The sequence below is a fragment of the Heloderma suspectum genome, chromosome 1, assembly GCF_057233095.1.
Source record: "Heloderma suspectum isolate Gila_16-S chromosome 1, 16-S_ref, whole genome shotgun sequence".
NCBI classification, from domain to species: domain Eukaryota; kingdom Metazoa; phylum Chordata; class Lepidosauria; order Squamata; family Helodermatidae; genus Heloderma; species Heloderma suspectum.
Window position 1 is genome coordinate 383,909,697 of NC_139458.1, and position 23,946 is coordinate 383,933,642.

Consider the following 23,946-nt stretch of genomic DNA (forward strand, 5'->3'; position numbering starts at 1 on the left):
TGATTGCCGATGCAGTCATAGGTTGATTGCACATTCCACGTGGAAGCAACCTTTGAACTCAGATGGTACAGTTCTGATTTCCATCCAATGGGTAGATTTATTTTAATGCAAATCCTGTTTGGGCTAAAGGTGAGCAGAGCACCATCATATCATCTTTTTTCTGTCTTGCACTTGTAGAGGCTCAAACAGTTCTTCCCTTCTAAGTTAAGGACACTCGATGTGACAAAATGGCCTAACATTCAACAATGGTGATTAAAGGCACAATTGTATGCATGCTTAGATGGGGAAAAAGTCCTACAACTCAAAGCAATGCTAGGAGTTGTGGGACTTTTTTCCCATCGAAACATGCATTGGATTATGCTCTAATTATGCTCTTAAAAATAGAATATATATTTCAGTTTTATAAGTATTATGAATTCAAAAATAACAAGCCAAAGGAGAGGTAGGACAGGCTGCAAGACCCCTTTTGCAGTCTGCTTAGAAGTATTACCTGCCACCATACCTTTTAGCCTGGACACACAGGAATCCAGGCTTATGGCTAGTAGTAGCTACAAAGAATGGTAGGCTCTTTTTCCAGGGGATGGTGTAAAAGACGAAACAGAATGAAACGGGCTGGAAGGGCCCCTTTATTTTCAAAAACAAGCTATGCCAAAAGCAATGGCATGTGTTAGAGACCCTTGAGAACAATATTTTGGGACTGAAACCCTTGTAATATTATATTATTATTAACCCCATAATGCCCAGAACCCATACAGAACAGAATGGAATGCCAACTTCCAAGCAAGCCAAGCCAACTAAGTTCACCCGTCACATATGACTAGATTGGAGTGATGTAATAAGCCACGAAATTTCCACAGGAACAGCATTCAGATACCCATTCCGGTCCATATTCTGGAAAATGGCCTGGAACAGCAACTTCAACGTGACCCAAAGCAACAAAATTTACCAGCCACACATAACTGCATGGGAGGGCTGCAATAATCCACAAAACTTCCACAGAAACCATGTTCCAGTACCTTCTTTTGGGCAATAGGCTATATTCCAGAAAACAGCCTGGAATGGCAACTTCCAAGTGGGCTAAATTAACCATATTCACCAGTCACGCATGATAGATGAGAGTGATGCAATAAGCAGTAAATAAACACTACCATGCATTATTAGACTGAATAATAGCCATATTTATTGTCTGTTACAATAATATAACAGAATCAAAACAGGCTCAAAAATTACATAAGTGTGTCTTAGCCCTACCAAGTAACATTTGACATCATGAAATTAAATTTGTCTGTTGTTAAACCAGCCAAAGTTATATTCGGTTATCAAAAAATCTTCTGGTTTAAGACCAGAGTTAAGGCGATCTCATGTTGGCTCAACCTCCACATAGGCAGAATATTGGAAACTAAGGCTTGTGCCTTAACTAATGCATCCCGTGATCAGTGATGATGTTGTGCAATGTCACAAATTGTGTTTGCTTACAACTTACCCTCCATACACCCTGTTATATGTGCCTGGTGAATATCATCAATTTAGCTTACATGTCTGAGGGATCGCGGTGGCTTAGTGGTCAAGATGCTGAACTGCAGACTGGAAGGTCGGCAGGTCAGCAGTTCGAGACCCGAGTGCTGCGTGACGGAGTGAGCTCCCGTCTTCAGTCCCAGCTTCTGCCAACCTAGCAGTTCAAAAGCAAGAAATTGCAAGTAGATAAATAGGTACCGCCTCGGCGGGAAAGGTAACAGCGTTCCGTGCACCTCGGTGTTCAGTCATGCCGGCCACATGACCACGGAAGTGTCTTTGGACAGCGCTGGCTCTTCGGCTTAGAAACGGGGATGAGCACCGCACCCTAGAGTCGGACACGACTGGTTGGGGACACCTTTACCTTTTTAAGTTGTCATTCTAGGCCATTTTCTGGGATATGGACTGTTTTCCAGAATGGGTATTGGAATGTGCGTTTTGTGGAAGGTTTGTGGCTTATTACGTCACTCCAATGCCGTTATGTGTGCCTGGTGAATTTGATTGGTTTGACTCACATGGAAGTTGCTGTTCTGGACTGTTTTCCAGAATATGGACTATTGCTGGGAACGGGTACTGGAATGTGGTTTCTGTGGAAATTTTGTGGCTCACTGCATCCCTTCCATGCAGGTATGTGTGTCCTCCAGGCAAGTCCTGCGTGTACTTATTTAACCTAAGACTCAGTCTCCTCAGATATGGAGCCATCACAGAGTTGGAGGTATAGAACCCCGTTTGTCATGCGCAGTCATAATGTCCATGGGTTTTTTTATCCTCAAGTACCTGCCTAGAACAACATCTGAAATTATGGCTGTCTAGGAACACAGCAATTGCTATTCACATGGGAGGAAAGGGGATATCATCTTGTATAGAAGTCATTAGGCATAGCCACGTTTCTTGACAATTTTGATTCATAACTCATTTTTTCCAATAAGACCAAATATCTGAACCAATGTCAGGGTCCTCCCAGAGTTGTGCAACTTGTAAGCAAGTTGCATCTCTCAAGATTATCAAGCCTTTATAAAGATGTCTATGCTCATCAGCAAATAGTATTAACAGTATTAATCTAGGAGCAAGATCAACTCATACTGCCCTCTGATGAATAGGTGATTGCATTCTCTCTCTCTCTCTCTCTCTCTCTCTCTCTCTCTCTCTTTCTCTCTCTCTCTCTCTCTCGTTGCAAAGAGTAAAGATAAAGTTATAGCCCACTACTGAGCAATGGTCTCATGTTTGTAGCCAGGATTTACACATTTGATTTTGTGTATTAAAAATTAAAACTGAGCCAGAACAGGCCTATCACCTTTCTTTCTTGTCCCTTTCCTGCCCCTCACTCCACCCCTCATATGGCATTTTTGACTTCCTGTTGGAACCAATGTCGCTCTGGCAGCTTCCCACGGGTTCTCCCGTGGGAGCTTTCTCAAACAGCTTTTTAAAAGGTTGAAAAACCTTTTCATCTCCCCCCTGGAATTAAAGGGGGGCAAGGTGGCATCTGGACAACATCTTGGAGAAAAGTACCCTCCTTGAGATAGTGGGGGGGCTGGATTCCAGGATTATCTCCCCAGAGCTTTACCAACGCAAAAAGCTGTGATGAGACTCCTATTTTATAGGAGAAAACAGGGCTGACGTGTTCCATAATAATATATGCTTCAAGAAATATCAACAACTCCTATGGGATGATTTAAGAAATATTAACAACATCTGAGAACATCTGAGGACCTGTAAGATCTGTTTGAGGGAAACATGAATGCACCGAGAAGAAAGGGGATGGCTTCACCGCCAACTCCCCCCATACCTCCTGTGTCAAAAGTTTTGAAAACAGAAGATATAGGGGAATTAGTTACTCTGATAAAGACTTTATCTTCGCAATTTACAGAGCAAGCCAAAAGTTTGGATTTAATCCAAAATTCCATCACCGCCTTGCAAGGAGCCGTTGATTTAATTAATGCGTCATGGCAAAAAATGGAGACAAGAATTAACGAGCTAGAAGACCGAGTAGCAGGGAATGAAACTTCAACACAACTTTGTTTTAAAAATACCTCTGACAAAATTTCTCAACTGGAGGCCTTCCCGAGAAGATCCAATGTACGTATTATTGGGATTAAAAATCTGTCTAATGTTGTAAAATTGCCTATTTTTGTGGATAAACTTTTGCATGAGATACTCCCTATCCCATCTGATTATTTACTTGCTATTGAGCAGGCATTTCATGTGCCAAATGCGAAAGGGACTGACTATACCATCATATAGTATGGTAAATTTTGCAAATTTTGCAAATTTTGCAAAATTTTGCAAAATTGCAAATTTTGACAATTTGCAAAAGCCTCCACAAAGAATTATATCCTGCGTTTGGCAAGAGAAGGTGGAAGCCTTTCCAGGAAACAAGATAAAGTTATGTTATTTCCAGATTACATCAAAGAGGTGGCGAATAAAAGAAGGCAATTTATCAAAGCAAAAAATATGGGAAAACAAATGAATTTACAATATTACTTAAAATATCCTGCTACACTTTGTATCATGTCTGAAGGTCAGATGAAGAAGTTTCTAAATAATGAAATGGCGGAGGCATGGCTGAATGTAAAAATGCGTGAGATCCCTGTTACAACCCCATGAACTGGAATCTTTAAACAAGCTTTGTTAACTGTTTGTGTTTAGTCTACATGATCCAGGCTAGGTCAGAAGATAAATGATTATATATATATTTGTTTATTCTCTTTCATCTTTTGTTTTTTTCGTGCTTTTCTTTATATTTTTTATTTCAAAATAGATACGGTATGCTGTATTTAAATTAATTGTTTGAGGGTACAATGTGTACTTATATATCTAGTATAAAATATAAAATATATTACTGACTGTTGAAGGTTTATTTTAAGTTTTATTATTATATAATACTATATTCTTTTTTAAAAGAAATATTATTACTACCAGTAGTAATAATATAGGCTTCTGGGAATGAATTGTAGACCTGTTTCTTGGATATAAGATTGATGATATGATATAGAAATGTAAGGTTGTTTATTAAACTGTGAGATTGTTAAGGTTATAGATATAGTTTGTAAAATAGAATGGCATCGGAGGCTGGAGGGTATTGGAGTTTAAATTTAATTCTTTAAGGGGGAGGGAGAGGGGGGAGGGGAAAGAATCTTCTTCCTTTTTCTTCACCTCCTTTCCTCCTCCCTTTGCCTTTTTCTATTTTTTTTTTCTTTTTCCTTCTCTTTTTGTTATTATGGTGTCCTCATCAGAATATTGTATTGTTGGGAAATTCTAGTATTGATCAAGTTGTTGGTATGTTTGGTATTGTATATGTCATTTATAAAGATAAAATAAATAAAAATATATTCAACACCCCTCATATGGCATTTTTGAATGTCTGAAATATATTCAAATTTGCAATCTGGAAAAAGCCTTGCAGCTCCTTAATATTCCAGTAGGGGTCACTAAGTTCTAAGTGGAGAATTGACAAACAAACATGAGACTAAGGGCCAAACTACATATTACACATTATCAGAAAGCCATTGTTTGTTTGTTTGTTTGTTTTAATTTGTAGAGGTAAAAACAGCAAGGAGGACATAGTTCTTTCCCTGCCTGTCATTTCCTTACTCCAAACATGTTTGCAAACACATGTTTAAACCCTGTGAGGCAGGGCAGGGGGCGCATGGAGAGGCAATTTGGAGAAAAGACATGGTTGGGCAAGGAAAATGTGAGTTCCCCTCCCCTGTCATTGCTCCCTCATCAATCATACCTTGCCAAAGAAGCTTTTAAAACAAAAAAGAGCCAGTTACCTATGTTTGTGTGCATAGGTAACTACAAATACAAATACAATATGTTAGTATTTGTTGTTGTTGTGGTTCAGTCGTTAAGTCATGTCCGACTCTTCGTGACCCCATGGGCCATAGCACGCCAGGCCTTCCTGTCCTCTGCTCTCTCCCAGAGTGTGCTCAAGTATAGCTTGGCCTTAATTGCCCAAAGAGGCTAATTTCAGTATGTTTAAACCATGTTAGTTTGTAATAGCAAAAAAAGAAGGAAAAGAAGTCAGTTTTTCTGATTCAGCCATTGAGTTTTTGCAGGCATGGAATAGATTTGTGCCCTTATAAGCCTACACTGGATGATATGCATTCTGCCTTCCATATGCCCACGCCATCACTGAATGCTGCTGTATTCAGTAAAGCTTACATATGTGGATGCTGTTACAAATCCAGTAAGGCTCATTTGAACAAGAGATGCAACTACACCTATAAGGGCTCAATCCTATGCATGTTTAGACAGAAAAATATCCTATAACTCCCAGCATTCTGGGAGTTGTAGGACTTTTTTCTGTCTAAACATGCATAGGATTTTGCCCTAAAAGAATACTCAACACAGATAGGTGAGCATAGACAGTCTTTTTCCTCCCTCATCTCTAGAGGCTGAGTAATCACCCACTCCACCACTGAAGCATGGGAGTGTACATGAACCTATTTAAAGAGCAAAGTGCCTAACACAAGCAATGTTTCCCCCACTCCCACAGCAATGGACCATCATTTTCTGTCTCTTCAGAAGCTGTGAGTTTCCTGCTGTGGGGAGAGAATATTCATGCCCTCCCTTTAAAAAAAAGAACAGGCAGCTGAAAGAGGCAGTGTTATTGCATCACTAGTGCTGAATCAGGGTCATGACAAGTATGGTGCTATGAATAAATGCAGTTTTCTTCTGTGAATGTTGCACATGGGAGACAGCTTAGAGAGCCATTCATAAAACTTTTTAAAAGCTAAAGTGGTGAGGTGTTTGTGTTTGTGGACAAAACCAAATTATTCAGGGGGGTAAAAATAAAATGGGATTGCAAAGAGATCCAAAAGGATCTCTCCAAACCTGCTAAATGGGCTTTAAAATGGCAAATGCAGTTCACTGTAAGCAAGTGTAAAATGATGTACATCAGGGCAAAAAATAAAATTTGAAAATCCTAACTTCACATATGAACATATATGCTGGTGGTGACCACCCAGGAAAAGGATCTTGAGGTCCTGGTGGAAACCTCATTGAAAAAGGCAAATTCCATGTTAAGGGTCATTAGGAAAAGGGATTGAAAATAAAATGGCTAATATCACAATACCACCATACGAATCTATGGTGTGATGACACTTGGATTATTGTAATACAGTTCTAATTGCTGCATCTGGAAGGGATACTGTAGAGCTGGGAAAAGGTGCACAAATGGGGAAGCCAAAATGATCAGGGGGTGAAGCAACCCCCTTATGAAGAAAGGTTACAACATTTGAGGCTATTTGGGTTAGAAAAAAGGGTGAGTAGGGTGGGGACATGTTAGAGGTGTATTAAATTATGCATGGTGCAGAAGAAATAGACAGAGATAAGTTTTTCTCTCTTTCTCCTAATACTAGAACCCAGGGACATCCCATGAAGCTAAATGATGGAAGATACAGGGCAGATAAAATTAAGTATTTCTTCATGCAGCACACAGTTAAAATACGAAATTTGCTACAGTAAGATGTAGTGAGGGCCACCAACTTAGATTAGAAGGGATTAGACAAATCCATGGGTGATAAGGCTATCAATGGCTACTAGTCATGATGGTTATACATTAGCTCCAGTATTGGAGGTAGCATGCCTCTGAATGCCAGTTGCTGGGGTGGGAGGGTGCTGTTGCACTCATGTCCTGCTTGTGAGCTTCTCATAGGTGTCTGTTTGGCCACTGTGGGAAACAGGATGCTGAGCTCAATAGGCCTTTGGCCTGATCCAGCCAGATTCTTCTTATGTTTTAGGCACCTTTTAAAAAAATGTTCTAGTTCTGGAGTTTTTTACTGCAACTATCAGTTGTGTCGACCCTAAGGTTAAAGACAGAATGTCCAAGAAGACTGAAATGCTCCCACACTGATGGTGTGGTGTTCCACACCATTTGTGGTGTTCCAGTTTCTAGCATTCCATCTGTGTCCATTCATTCTCTTTTGTAGGGGTTATGCGTGATGCGTGATGCTGTTTGCTGATGTACTGTAAATAGCTGCGGAGTATTACTCTGAAATGATGTCCTACGTAACTCAGATAATTGGGATAGGGAAGATCTCTGACTGTGGCCTTGTGGAGCCACTGCCAGTCAGAGTAGACAATACAGGACTGAGATGGCACAGGCACACATTCACACCTGTTCCTTGCAGAGAAACAACTGAAAGACATCCTGCACATCACTTATGCAGGCTATCCATGGCTGCTAGTTATGATGGCTATATGCTGCTTCCGGTATCAGAGGCGGTATGCCTATGTATACCATAGCGAGGGGCTGTGGCTCAGTGGTAGAGCACCTGCTTTGCATGCAGAAGGTCCCAGGTTCGATCCCTGGCATCTCCAGGAATCCTGCCTGGAACCCTGGAGAGCCACTGCCAGTCAGTGTCAACAATCCTGGGTGAGATGGACCCATGGCCTGACTCAGTATAAGGCAGATTCCAATGTTTGTACCAGTTGCTGGAGAACATGAGCAAGAGGCTGCTAATGCATGCACATCCCACATGTGGGTTTCTCACAAGCAGCTGGCTGGCCACTGTGTGAACAGAATGCTGGACTAGATGGACCCTTGGTCTGATCCAGCATGGCTCTTCTTATGTTCTTACCTGCCACCAGCCCTGATTATTCCAAAATTCTGAGCTGAGGGGCCACTGCAGAGCTCTGGAGATTCCAGGGAGTGGGGAAGTAACACTTGCCATGTCTGCTAGTTGCCACCAGCCCAGACCCAACCTGATATTTCTGTTTTTCTCTGCTTCAAAGAACTAGCCTGTAGTTGAGGTGTTAGGCAAGTGAATGGGATAGGTTCTGGGTTGCACATACCTGATACTTCAAGAGATTCAACTCAAGTCATTTTATTAAGGAGTCGATACAAAGAGAAGTCAGGTAATTGCAAGTTGCATAAAAAATATAAAATAAGAAAGATAACATTACTTTCTAACTGAAACTAGACTGCTATAATCTTTAAACTAGTTTTGCACTTACAAGTACAGAAGTGTCATAATCTTGGCATGGTCTCAATATGGTACCCATCTTGGAGGAGAAGTAGCCAAGGTTCTCTTTGCCATTGGATGCTTCCAGATGGACAGCTCCTAGCTCTACCAATCAAAAGATGTTATGCAGCTTTTCCATCTTTCATAGGGACATAGGAAGTTGTCTTAATCAGGTCATTGGTCCATCCAGCTCAGTATTGTTAACACTGACTGGTGGCAGCAGCTCTACAGGGTTTCAGGCAGATGTTTTTCCTGCCCTACCTGGAGATGCTGAGGATTGAATCTGGGACCTTCTGCATGCCAAGCATGTGCTCTGCCACTGAGCTGTGGCCCTTTCCTCCTTAGATTTTCCACAGATTTTCTGTGAAAAGAAAAAAGACCGAAGTAGTGGTGGGAAAACACAGGATGCTTACAAACGGAAGACTCATCTGGACTCCCTGTAAAAGTATGTGAATGAGGCAGTGTGATTGCACAGTAAAAGCCTTATCTGGAAGCAGCCCAAGTGTCTGTTCCTAAATTGTTCCTCCACCCACACACACATGCACCACACACTCACCTTAGCTGGGCTGGGGTACATCATCTTCCAAGTTCTACTAATCTTCCCATCTGAAGAACACAAAGAGTGCCAACTATTTCTTAAAACTCAGGTCCCATCAGAAGCCATGAACTGGGCCATTATGAAACATTAACATCTTTGTCAAATCCTAGACTTTGAACAGACATAATTTTAAGGCAAAACTGTAGTGACAGAACTATTCACAGTAATCAGCCCCACATAGAGTGCATTGCAATAGTCTAAACATAATGTAACCAAGGCATGGATACCTGTTGCCAAGTCTGACTGACTCAGGTCTTAAACAATTCCGCTAAACGTAATTGTGTAAGCACACTCCTTGCCACCACCGCCAGCTGAAGATCCAAGGATGGCGTAGGATCGAGGAGCACTCCTAAACTAGGAACCTGATCCTTCAAGGGGAGTGCAAGCTGTTCCAGAACAGGTTGAATCCTAATCTCTGAGTCAGGCTGTCTATTGATCAACGACACCTCCATCTTGCCTGGGCTTAACTTCAGCTTGTTCACCCTCGTCCAGCCCATTGTTGAACCTCATCCAGGCAATGTTCCAGGGTTACAACTGTTTCCTTGGTGTTAGGTAACAAAGAGCAATAGACCTGGGTATCGTCAGCATATTGGTGGCACCTTACTCCAAAGCTCTGAATGATCCCTCCCAACAGTTTCAGGTAAAAGTTAAATAATATAGGGGACAAGATAGAACCCTGTGGGATCAAACAGTACAAAAACTGGGTTCTTTTTCCCATCCAGATTGGTGATCAAATCCATACCTGGTTAGAATCAATCATGACATAGAATCTGGTGTTGTCACAGCATTCACTGGCCCCCATTTAAATTCTGGACCCCATTTTAAACACTGGGGTGTGAGTTGTTCATTAATGGCATGTTTTCCCCCCTATTCTTTTACCCTATTCTTTGGGTCTTTCTCCAAGAGCCCCTGCCAAAGGAAGTGAGGTGGGTGGCTACCAGGAAGAGGGCCTTTTCAGTTGTGACACCCAGGCTGTGGAATGAGTTCCCTAGAGAGGTTCACCTGGCACCTATGTTGTACTCCTTTTGGCACCAGGTAAAGAGCTTTTTATTTTCCCAGCATTTTAGCACTCTAGTCATTTGGCTCTGCTGTTTTAAATCTGTATTTTAAATCTCTGCATTGCTGCTAGATTTTTTTTCTGGTTGTGCTTTTACATTGTAGTTTTAAGCTTTCATATTTTGTTTTGTTTTATATTGTACTTTGTGATTTTAATTTTTGTGAACCACCCAGAGAGCTTCGGCTATTGAGTGGCATTTTTGTTGTTCAGTCATTAAGTCGTGTCCGACTCTTTGTGACCCCATGGACCATAGCATGCCAGGCCTTCCTGTCCTCCGCTCTCTCCCAGAGCATGCTCAAGTTCATATTCATTGCATCGGTGATGCTATCTAGCCATCTCATCCTCTGCCGTCCCCTTCTCCTTTTGCCTTCAGTCTTTCCCATCATCAGGGTCTCTTCCAGGGAGTTTTCTCTTCGCATTAGGTGGCCAAAATATTTGAGCTTCAGCTTCATTATCTGTCCTTCCAATGAGCACTCAGGGTTGATTTCCTTTAGGATGGACTGATTTGAACTCCTTGCAGTCCAGGGGACTCGTAAGAGTCTTCTCCAGCACCACAGTTCGAAAGCATCAATTCTTCAGCGCTCAGCCTTCCTTATAGTCCAGCTCTCACAGCCATACATTACTACTGGGAAAACCATAGCTTTGATTAGACGGACCTTTGTCGGCAAGGTGATGTCTCTGCTTCTTACTATGTTGTCTAGGTTTGCCATAGCTTTCCTCCCAAGGAGCAAGCGTCTTTTAATTTCATGGCTACAGTCACCGTCTGCAGTGATCTTGGAGCCCAAGAAAGTAAAATCTGTCACTGCTTCCATTTCTTCCCCTTCTATATGCCAGGAAGTGATGGGGTCAGATGCCATGATCTTAGTTTTTTTAATGTTGAGTTTCAAACCAGCTTTTGCACTCTCCACTTTCACCCTCAACAAGAGGCTCTTGAGATCCTCTTCGCTTTCTGCCATTAGGGTGGTATCATCTGCGTATCTGAGGTTGTTGATAATTCTCCCGGGAATCTTAATTCCGACCTGTGATTCATCCAACCCGGCATTTCTCATGCTGTACTCTGCATATAAATTAAATAAGCAAGGCGACAATATGCAGCCTTGTAGTACTCCTTTCCCAACTTTGAACCAATCGGTTGTTCCATGTCCGGTTCTTACTGTTGCTTCTTGACCCTCATACAGGTTTCTCAGGAGACAGGTAAGGTGGTCTGGTACTCCCATACAAACAAACATTGTGCAAAACATCTGCATTCATGAAACTGAAAAGTGTGGTGTCTAAAGATGGATGTCACAACTGGGTTCAGAAACATTTTGTACTTCGTTAAATTGGTTCAGTCATTGTTTGTACTTGTGGAAGACCAGGATTCTGCAAGTTGTTGTCTTGACCTAAGGTGGACATCCAGCCACCTGCATGCTTAAATGAATTTTGTTTCTAGTCCTTTTCTGTTATATAGTGCATAGAGGTTTCTAAGTCCTGGGTGCCCAGAAACTGAAAAGTGTTGTCAGTAAAATGAAGAAAGCAGCCAGTTATTACCACTTTCTAATGAGGACAGGAAATGATAATGAAATTAGACTTCAACTAGAAAAGAATAGACTGCGTGTTAAGAAACAGCTATGCAGGGCTCTCTTGGAACTGTTTAGCAAGGCAGGAACTGGAAATGCTGTCAGTGGAACTAACTTAGGTTAATAGGATAATTGTCAGAGCCTTGCCAACGCTGCTTGGTCCCTGTTGCCAGTGGAATTAAATCTGCTCATATTCTCTTCCCCCATCATTGGCTTTAGTAACTGGCTGCTTAAAATAATCCAAACATGCTGCTGTAGTTCTGTCTCATGGTTCCTATGGTATTGGGTCACAGCAATCAGTAACAGTGGTTGTGGTTTCTCTACTGTTCTATGTCGGTTTCTGAAATATGTTTCAGGAAGCAGTATGTGATTTATATCACAATATGGGCCAATTCACATGATCAAATAAGCTACTGTGGGCTGCAGCCCAGGTCAGTACATACAGGTGGCCATTTTGAATATTCAAGCCATGCCTGCAGCTTGTCATGTTGTCTGAACCGAGGCAGCAGGGGCTGTGTGAGAATTAAAAACTCTTTTATAGCCCATGCCCTGTTCTATGGTTATGCGAGGATTGTTTAATCTTTGCACAACACCTGCCATCCAGGTTCAGACGACATAACAAGCCAAGGCCATGCAAACCAGTTCTACCTCAATTTATCCCATAGTGGTCACACAATGACCTGGTTCACATGACACAACAGCCCACTGTGGTTTAATTTACCCATGGGGGCTATTGTGTTGTGCCAGGCACCTGGCTTGCTGTGGCTTGTCATGCCATGCGAACACAGGAGGCAGGGGTTGTTTGGGAGTTAGACAACCCACAAATAACCCATGGCTTCTTTTAGGGTTATTTGAGGTTTGTCAAACTTGCCACATGGGTTTGCAGGACACAACAAGCCATGGTAAGGCAAAAATGTCACCCATGGGCACCTGGCATGACACAAAATACCTCACAGGTAAATTAAGCCATGGTGTGCTGTCCGTGTGTACCCAGTCATTGTAATACTATTCCATGAAGAAAGTATTTTCCTTAACTTCCTGGTATGACACGGAATATGCGCAGGCATAATAGTTTGTGCCTCAGGGGAAAACATGTGCTAGCAAGAGCCAATCTCTCAATTAGCATAAGAAAAGACTAAAAATACTATAATTTCTGTAATTCCTGGTGTGTCCTATAGTGAACACTACTACATATGAAAGTAACTTACCCATAGGCATGTTTTGAAAGACCATTGTGGAAGATGACACTCAACCTTTGTATGTTCAGTGATTTATCACTATGTGTCAGAAATAAATTATTTATTATTTTAAAGCCCCTCAAGTTCTTGATTGATTACTAGCACAACAATTAAGTTGAGAAAGAATAAACCCTGCCTTCTGACTTACAATGTAATAAGATACCAATGTTGTACGGCTATAGAGATGTTGGCGGTTTATCTTAATTGGTCAAAGGAATGCCAAGAGAGTTCAACATTCTAGAAACCCATCTTGCATGCAGTAATAAGAGTTCCAACAATGGTATCACTGTGCTAATCAGAAGCATTAATCATTACAGGATTCAATAGCCACTGTGGTATAACATCACTGGGCAACAGGTTGTGTTTGGGGTGCTGATCCCTTACCAGTACTAGTGATGTCTGAGATTCTTTGGGTATGAAAAAGCCTTCCATGCATTCCAGCTAGCTGTTAATTTTTCTTTGTGGTTTTTGTTGTTGTTGTTCAGCCGTTCAGTCGTGTCCGACTCTTCGTGACCCCATGGACCATAGCACGCCAGGCCTTCCTGTCCTGCGCTCTCTCCCTGAGCGTGCTCAAGTTCATATTGTGGGTTTTTAAGGGGGTTTAAATAAACAGACACGCTTAGTGTAGTACAGTAATATATTACATGTGCAAACAACTAACTAAAATAAAATTAGTTGTCTCTATTAATCTGACAATTACTCCATATTAAAAGGAGATAGATTAAAAGGTACTGCTGGTACCTTTGGTTATCTTTTATATTCAGCCATTGACTAAATGTTACAATATGCATATGTTGAGTTGTGGTCAATATATTCTATACATGTTTAATCAGTCTTCCATATTCTTCCACTTGTACATCAGTTCTGTTTTTGCAGTACATAATAATATCGCCTGTTTTTTATGTTTTATAGGAACAACACCACTTGTAGTTCCTCACAATAGAACTATAGGGATAATGGTACTCTACAGGAAGTATCACATATACTAATAGTGATCTCAACAGTGCATCATTAAACTATAGAATTCACTTCCACAAAATGTAGTGATGGCCACCACTTTGGATGGCTTTAAAAGGGGATTGGACAAATTCACGGAGGAGAATATTTACTGCTTTAAAAGTGGGCGGTTCATGGTAGAGGAGCAGTCTCTTCTTCCTTGTTCTCACCTGGCCCCATTGATTGTTTGTCCACTTCCTTTGTTAACAGCACAGTAGCGTTTGGATGACAATGGAGCAAGGAGCCAGGCTACTTTTTCAGGCTACTTTTTTTTCCTGTCAGCTTGACTCTCCAAAACTTCGAAGCTTTGGAGAGACTGCTCCTTCCCGGTGCTGTATTTTGTGCCTGATATGAAGATCAGAATCTGTACATGGCTGTACTTTTAGCTGTCAGTCTTCCCTTTTTCCTGTGTGTGTGTGTTTCTCTCTGTGCATGTGTGTTTCTGTGTGTGTGAGTGTGTCTGTGCAAGCAGGCGGGACCCAGTGCTGCCTGCCTGGAATGAAATTAGATTGTCCCTAGACACTCTCCAATTCTTTGAAGACCCAAAGAGAATAAAGTATGATTAAAAAGATGTAGCTGGGAGAGGAGAGGGAACTATGGGAAAACACGCTGGGAAGTGAGCTATGGATGCTAGAAGCTGTCCAAAGAGCACATGGAGGCATTGAGAGCTGTGATTGGCCAGTAGGGAAATACGAAATCAACCATATAAGGACAGGGTTAGGAGCACACCATACTTATATATGGTACCTGAAGCAAAACATTGGACCACATGAATGGAAATCTAGTTATATATTATGGTATTTCAGGGAAATGAATACGATAACAGGTCAAAGAAAATATGCGGCTTGGAAACGAAACAGCGTGAACGTCATGTGCAACAAAGGCAGCGGAAACTCTTTGGAAATGTGACAAACCGTGAGTGTAGATTCTGCCTTTATTGCAGGTCCCCATGTGCAATACCATAACATTATTTTCTTTAAGATCAGTGGAAACAGGTGTATTTAACTCTCTCTTTATAAACGGAACTGCCCAGAACTGTTAATCCAGGACAATGCCTTAAATTTTTGACAGCAATTCATTTTTTATGTAGCTTTCTCAAATGGAGTCAATTATCTATACACTTAAAAGTCATGATACTATCATAGATAAATGCCAGTTTTAGAAATATTGAAACATTAATAGTTTCTGTCACAGCCTTGCTTTGCTTGCTGCCTCAAGTGAAAGGAAACTAATGATATGTCTTTAATAAAGTCAAGAATTCTAGAAAATCCATGGTGTTCCCTCACAGAAAAATTACTGGAGACTATTAACATTGAATTTGTCATTATGGAAAAAAACAACAACCCAAAGTCAAGGGAGATATCACCAAAATCTCAATATATGTGTCTTCTTGATATATTGAAAAGAGTGTGAGCTAACTAATTTAATAAGCAAACACAACTGCTTATAGTTAGGGGTGGTTTTCTTTAATATTTCCCATTTAATTGCTTCCTGCAATAACACAGACAAAATATCCCTCCAAACAAAGACCAGCAATCTTAACTCAGCCTTGACATGCTGGATGGGGATTATGGGAGTTGTAGTCCAACACGTCTTGAGTTTACCGGGTTGGGGAAGGCTAGTTGTTAGAGTGTCAGAATAGCACTAGGGAGACCCAGGTTCAAAACCCCACTCAGCCATGAAACTCAGAGGGCCAATCATTATCTTTCACCTTAATCTGCTTCACAGGGTTGTTGTGAGGATAAAATAGGAGCCATGTATGCTGTCTTGAGTTCCTTGGAGGAAAGGCAGGATATACATACATATAAACAAATTAAAGGTTGCAGCTCTACTTGTGTCAAGAAAATTCTTGGAAAAAACATGGAGAGCCACTGCCACAAGAATCCCAGCCAGGAAAAATCTGTGATTGTCTTTAAGGGTGGTATTAAACAAACTAAATAAACCCTGGATAGCACCAGATGTTCTCACTCACAGGTGCTATGAAAGCAATAAAAATGCTTCTAAGCTTCCTTTCTAAAAGGCTTGAATTCTCTAGAGAGAAATCTTCTTTCTGACTTGATTCCCAGACTTCATGAATGATGATGATATTTTGATCCATTGGAAGGGGAGTGGGGAGAGGTTGCTAGACAAGGTTGTACAGTGCGGGGGAAACTACATTTTTCTGAGAGACAGACAAGCTGAAGAAAGAAATGTGAAATAAGAGCAAATGTTGGTTGTAGCATTTTTTTAAGGAAGTGAAAATAACACAAATGTTGTCACATTTCCCTTGGTCCCCCTCTTTCCTTATGCACTCACACACACAAATAGAGAGGCTTCAGTCTCAGGCCTTTAATTCATTATCAACAGGTTCATTACAGATGCAAATCCTCGAAGACTCTCAGGCTACAAAGGAATGCCTCCAGCGGATTCAAATGGGAACACGACGTTGCCTGCAGTTTGAAGTGAGGCTGGCTGGCTAGACTAACTTAGGGAGGGATGTCCCACCCTTCTGGTGATGCTTCCCTACGTCATCTCTCATGCATCGCTAACCGGGTTGACCGTCTGAGCTCCCCCCTGGACGTTTCTCGCTTAGCTCTGCGCTGCAGTCTAGCGTCTCTTAGGACACAGCCCCCGCTGTCCTCTTCCTCCTTGTCCTCCTCCCAGCTTCTCACAGAGGGGGGCAAGGGGGGGGGCTTCAGACCCGGCCATCTGGGAGTTAGTAACCTGAGAAGCACGCTTACCCCTATCTGAACTGGCTTGGGAAAATGCATCCTCCGGTTCTGGCTGTTCCTCTTCTGAATCTGAGCTACTATCTCCCTGCGCTCAGAATCAGTCCTGACAAATGTCCCATTACCAGCTCTTAAAATTCTGCCCTTTTCTTAATCATAGGCCTGCCATCATTGGGCAGATTCTAAGGCCCAGCACTGCAACAGGGATTTGCACCTCTCATGAGGTTCACGGATTTTGCAGACTTGTGAACCATTTTTTTACTTTCAAGAATTTTATGCAAATTTGGTGATAGAAAAATACATAATTTTTTTTAAGAGAGCCAAAGATGTGCATTTCTCCCCATAGGCTAAAGCATGAAAATGTGCAAGGGTGTGTGTGTGTGTATGCATTTTCACAAGTGCGAATTTATGCAAATTCTGAAAATTGGAAAATCCAATTCCGCCAATGAACAGACAATGGAACAAAAGACATCTGACAATCCACGAAACGCAGGTGAAACGGATTTTACAAAATCCCTACATCCCTACCTCCAGGGTTTGGGTCTACCTAGAAGCTGCTATGAGTAGCTATGACCTGCCTGCTGTTTTACATTTCCCACAGTAACTGCATTGCTACTGCCTATCACCATGACTTTGCAGAGTGGTGGTGGTGGGCCAGGCAGCACTTGGCCAAGGGTAGTCCTCAAACCTGGAGCCATCCCTGATCATAATTTTCCCATAGGCAGAGCAATCATTTGGGGGTGGAGGCTCTACCAATAAGAAGGCCCTTTCCCTGGCTGTCATGCTGTATTTCAGATGGTGGGATAACCAGGAGAAGTGCCTCTGATGAGGATCTTAGTGTACATGTGATCTGTCAGGTGCTCTGGTCCCAACCCATGAATGGCTTTAAAGGACAAAACCAGCATTCTGAACTTAGCCTGAGAAAAAACAAGAAGCCCTAAGTTGATGAAGCGTTGATGTGATATGATTGCAATGTCTGGTCTTCCAACTCAAAAAAGAAGGTAGTGCCCCGCAGATGATATGAGGAAACTGTTGATCTACCATAACCCAGACTAGTACAATGTACCACAAAAATCTGAGCCATTGTAAAGTCTGCTGTTATCTATTTAATTTAATTTAATTTATTACATTTCTATACTGCCCAATAGCCGAAGCGCTATTATTAAAACTATTAAAAACCTTAAAAATACAGTATTATACATAGAATTAATTTTTTTACATACACACATATAAACAGACAGCATGCACACACATACACACATGGGTGTGCGTCTTAGTAATTTTAAATAATCAGCAATAAGAAAAATCCAGGACCTGATTAAACCCCCATTATATGCCTCTGAAAAAAGGCCTGGGCCGTGCTGGTAGGATAATCTCACTGGTGACATGTTTTGCAAGACAAATTTGAGAAACCCTGACATATTGCCTATTTTGCAAAATGGTATATTTTGGGTTACTGTTGATGAACTAGCAAATACCGAGAGGGTATCTTTGGAGAGATTATACAAAATAATGGATAATGGAAGCAGCTTAGTTACGCCTTATTAGTGGAGGGTTGCAACACAATATATTTATTTTCTCTGTGAGTACTGCAAACTCCAGCACAGGCAGCAAATGTTTCCTCAGATTGATGGAGTTTTTAAAGCACATATCACCTTGGCCTTTGTCAGGAGTAAATGTGATATGCTACACAGAGAAAGCTTAGATGGGCTTTTTATGTCAACCCACATAAATGGCCAAAGACTCCTCCCATGGCAGTTAGAAGGCCTACATTCTTCAGACTCACTTTCCTCAGCCCTTTGTTTTCTTTCTCAAGGTCATTGTGTCTTCAGAAAACAGTTACATGGATGTCCACATATTCTGGTATTTCAGAATCTTTTCTTTTGTTGAACTGCTGATTTGGAGCCAAGGCCTTATTTGCACAGGTGATAGCTTTGCTGCCTGTTTTGTGCTACAGGGATATGTGCCGGCAGGAACAGTAAAGGTAACAAATCATGGGAACAAGGGAGGCAAATCCTGTTGCTATTCTCAATTGGCGGCAGTGTTTGTGTGTGTGGATGGGTAAATGTAGCTGGATATGCGCTCCAACTCTGACCCTGCAAACTGGGAAAAGGAAATGGAGGAGGAAAAGTAGGTGGGCCCTCACAGCTATCCAATAATTAACAATTCCAGTTGTCAAGTCCCCAAGGAAGTCAAAGTGCAAAACAGTTGCTTTTATCTTGCAAATTACAGTTAGATCAGCAGTGTCTCACGTTACAACTGGAATCCACAAACAGCTGGGAAGTACTAAGTCTCTAGACAGCTTTGCATAATACAGGACTACTTAGGCTACAAGCAACTCCCTTTGGTTAATGCAGTATGTTAGATAGTTGCAACGAAAACTGGCACAGGCCATCTCTTCGACAGCCTGAGTGGTTGGTTAAGCCTCTCCCTTAGGGTGGGTCTTTCCAGACGGACCTTCCCTGCACGGCCAGCCTTCTGGAACGCCCCATGAGTTGACGTTGCTCCTCTCTCCTAGCCCAGTGTCTCACACTGGGATCTTATATTTCTAGTTGTTCCTCCTCCTCCTCCAGCTCTGGCATTCCTAGGGGTAAAGAGGGCCCTGACTGGCTATTTTCCAAGTGATTAGCTTGTACCTGGACAACCGCCACTCTGGGACTGTTAGTTTCTTGCAAACTTGGCGCTTCAGCAAACCCTTCCGCCTCCTCTACCTCTGACTCCGAATCCCTCCATGTATTTTTGGGGTGCCTCTGCAGAGATGCTGGGCCCAATTCTACATCAGTACATTATCCTGAAATGGCAGGAAAGACTAGGAGAAGAGATACCCTTCCTGCTTTTTAATGTGCATATCTTCTTTTTGAGAGCTTCTGGATGACCATAAGAAGAGCCTGGTTGGACCACCTAACGCTATTTAGTCCTTCTTGACCTCACACAATTGGGGGTCAAATGGGGATACACTTGCTGGCCCTGCCCACTCTCACCTGGCCATACCAGCCTGCACATGTTGGGGGAGAAGGTCTGCAATGGGGAGCCCATTGAATTCATGGAGGCTCCCCTCACTGTGTAGAGCCCAGCATGATTGGGGTTAAAAATCATGCAAGGAGCCTGCACAAGTCCACGAGTCTCCTCACTGCAGACCTTCTTCTCCCACTATGGTGGCCACTTATGAATCTCCAAAAAAGAGGAAATGTATCACCACAAGAATGGACAGCTCTTCCTACTGATGACTCTTTATCTTTAAAGTGGACTTGGACTGGACAGCCCTTCAAACAGAGTAGGCCTTCAAAACAGAGGACATTCCTCTGGCAGCCCTTTAAATAGAGGACTGTGCTCTGTAAAAGAGGACACATGGCCACCTTAAGCTATAAAGATAAAGCACCATAAGAAGGAAGAGCTGGGCCTTGAAGTTGCCCATCAACTTTTTATGGCAACCCACAGAAATGGCCAAAGACTCCTCTCATGAGTGTTAGAATTGTTCAGATGTGGACAGCAGATTGAGAAAGGCCAGTCTTGGAGCTGGCAGAGTTCTTTCCCTCCCTTCAAAGTGAACTGAAACGAAAAGGAAAAGTTCTAAAGCCCCACCCCACCCCCAAGTCTGCAATGTGGCAGGAGGGCTATGGATGTGCCAGTTGATCTGCTGCAGAACCCCACCCCAAGGAATCCCCATCATAATTCTTAAAGTATAACAAAACACAATTTTTGCTCTCTTTCCAAACTAAATAACTTTGGAACAGAGCAGGGCAAATGGATTAAAACCTCACTTTTCTCTTGCAGATCTCTGCCTTCCGGCTTGATCTTTGGTCTTGGCTGGAGAATAGGAAGAATAGCCTCTGAGATGGTCAGATTTTGTTTATTTAAAATGTTTGTTATTTTAAAAACAAATGCTAGGGTTAGGATGTCCTAATAAAAAGCTTCTCTCTAAATATGATGGCTTGAATGAGCTACTACGTGCATATGTAGCATTCGCATCAAAATACTCGTGAGAACAATTATGGGTCCCATTCATTCTACTCCATCTGCAGTGTAAGATGTGATCATTGGTGCGTATGTGTAACTCCCATAGGGACTCTTTGCAAAGAGGTATGTGGCTTTTTATAAAAACTGCGGGCATTGGAGGTATGGTTCACTTTAGTGAAACACTAAGCTCCACCGTTATCTCCGAAACGCCACTACTAACACTGTTGATACCGTGACCTTACGGTTACACTTCCACTCAGCCAGCACACTTTAGGAATTACAATAACCTACCCTCTGAATTCCATATGACCTCATTTTGGCATAGTTTGGCCTAGAAGTATAGCCTTGCTTTTACCACGGCCAATGGGCAGAAAAGGAAGGACTCTCTGAAGGCAGAACTGGTGTCCGCTCAATTCACACGTAAAGCAGGCAGGGCTGGCTCTTCTATTAGACAGGGTGAGGCAGCGTCCTCAGGTGGCAGATGCTGAGGGGCGAGGCAGGGAGCGGCAGTGAGGTGTTGGATGACAGAGCTGTGTCTATGGGTTGTGTCTATGGGCTTCCCCGAAGCCAGCCAGCCTGCTGCCCTCAGGTGCGGTGGAGGATGCTGTCCTATTAGTTCGATTTCACTGCCAGTCCAGTCAGCTTCTGTATGTGGAATGGCGGGTTGGTTGGGCACTATCTTGTCCTTTGCCTCAGGCAGCAAAATATCTTGGGCCAGCCATGAAGGCGGGGTTGTGCTGCTGGTGGTAATGGATGGGGCGTGTGTCTCATTTAGCAGTACAATTACCCTCCCTCCCCTCTCCCGTGCCTTGCCTCCCCTCCTGTGGTTGTTCTAGGCACTTTGCTCCCTTCCCAGCTCTGATATTGGAAGTGAGCTGTGAAGGGATGGATGTGTCTAGAGGAACCAACTGAGGAAAGGGAAGGCAGTGTGCAGCGTCTCTCTCCCACACTCTCCTATGACTACTACTAAAGCTACACCACCACCCCTATTTATGCGTGAATGTGACAGACATGTAAAGGGGGAAAAAATATTTCTACCCATATCTCATCTAGTTTGGCTCTTAGACTATCGTTTGGCTGTTTTATAATTCAACTTGTAAAAATGAAAGGCATTTGCAACATCTTTCCCTAGTTAGTATATTAGGGAAATAAGGTATGAAGTTATGCTGCTAGTTTTGTGAGTTTGGTTCCTCAATGTGGGTTATATAATATTGCATTTTCCTAGTTTATGAAACGAAGAAGCTGATGAAATCTTTTTAGCAGAAAAAGTCTAAATGCCCACATCACTTTCTGTGTGATTTCATACTGAACTTTAATTGACTTCTCTGCGGTGCTGTGAATGATATGCAAACAAACCCAAAACAAAAGGGAGGTACTAAACCAGAAAGAATGCAAAAAGGGACACTAGTTCTTGAAAGTGGCAACAATGAAAGTTTATTGAAGCCCAACACATTTCAAAACTGTAGGTTCCTTCTTCAAAGGCAATCTTATACATCCACGTTCTGAAAAAAGGCAAAAAGGGCTTACAGAAATAATAGCTGTCTTTCTTGTACCATCAGGGCAAGGTAGTCTGTATGCTGTTTTAGCCTGTTTTCAGAATTTGAATGTATAATATTGCCCCGGAAGAAGGAGCCTACAGTTCTGAAACCCGTTGTGCTGTGATAAACTTTCATTGTTGCCACTTTTGAGAACCAATTCTCTTTTTTCATTCTTTATAATGCGTAGACAAAAAATCCCATTCCAAACTGAAACATAAAACATATATGTATGGGCAAAAATCCTCTTTAAAGTTTGAATATTCCAAAAATTATAGAATGTTTCACGAGTAGCCTCATGTGACAAACAAGCTGTATCAGTTCCATCCAGTCCATGCTATCACTATTCATGCATTTCACTTTGCAATGTTTACCAAATCACTTACAAAAGGCCCTCTTCCACTATCGCTCATTTTATCAGGCCTGATCTCATTTCAGGCATTTTGTTCAGCCAGGGATTTTGCCTACAGCCACACATTTCTCAGCATTTCCCAGAAAGATCTTTGTTGTACTTCTTTCCATATTACTGCTTATTGTTTCACATCAAGAACCCTTGTCCTGACGGTAGTTGTATCATTGGTCATATACCATTGGTGCTCACTCCTGTTGGGAGTCGTTAGTAGCAGCAGTTATCCCTTCACAAGATGATCCTTTGTTATGAAAGAGTGGAAAACTCGGAGGAACAGACTGCCCCACTTATGGGTTCCTACAAACACTGCCAAATACAGGCAAGGCAATAGTACAAGTGTCATATGTCTACTTCCGAAGAGTAAATCAAGGGAGTTACAGAGCCTCCTGACACTCAGTAGTAAGATTGCCACTGGTAGTATGCCATGAATCACCATGAGAGGCTTAGTTTGTGGAACTTATTTACAAGAGTGAATACTAGTGATGACACAATGCCAGGGTACACTGTCATATATAATACGTAACCAAATACCATATCTCTAGTATTCACTCCTGTAATAAGTTTCAAAGCTTCTGCCTCTCATGATGATTTATGGCATACTACCAGTGGTAATCTTACTATTGTATATAGTACAATATACACTGTGGCTCTGTGTTACAGTGGTTCCGGTCCTATGTACGGGCCCATTTCAGAAAGTAACATTGGGTGACTGTTCCTCAGCACCTTGGCAATTGAGCTGTGGGGTGCCACAGGGTACCATCTTGTCCCCAATGTTGTTTAACATCTATATGAAACCGCTGGGAGCGCTCATTAGGGGATTTGGAGCCAAGTGAGATCAGTATGCTGGTGACACACAGCTCTATCTCCCTGTGGCATCTGAATCAGGAGAGGCTATGCAAGTCCTGGAACAGTGCCTGAATTCAGTAATGAGCTGGATGAGGGCCAATAAACTGAAACTGACTCCTGGCAAGATGGTGAGTGGTTCCTGAGTCTGGGAGATAGGCTTATTGCCTGTTCTGGAGGGGGTTGTACTCCCTCTGAAAGATCAGCTCTGTAGTTTGGGGTTAGATCCATCACTGTTGCTGGAAGCCCAAGTGGCTGCTGTGGCTCAGAGCACCTCTTACCAGCTTTGGCTGGTTCGCCAGCTACGGCCTCTCCTGAACAGGGATAGCTTGGACACAGTGGTACAGGCGCTACTAAACTCAAGACTGGACTACTGCAATGTGCTCTATGTGGGGCTGCCCTTGAAGCTGGTCCGGAAGCTGGAGCTAGTGCAGAACACAGCAGCTTGGCTGTTGTCGGGACCTTCCCCTTTTCAGCATGCAACTCCTTTGCTGAGGGAACTGCACTGGCTGCCTATTCGCTACCAAGCCAGGTTTAAGGTATTAGTTGTTGTTCAGTTGTGTCCA

General features: G+C 42.4%; 1 non-coding gene across 1 annotated transcript; it reads left to right on the forward strand.

Moving 5' to 3' along the window:
• The first annotated feature begins 7,764 nt into the window (after positions 1-7,764).
• TRNAA-UGC (transfer RNA alanine (anticodon UGC)) lies at positions 7,765-7,836 on the forward strand. The gene has a single exon. It is a non-coding gene; the product is annotated as a tRNA-Ala (tRNA).
• Positions 7,837-23,946: the final 16,110 nt, after the last annotated feature.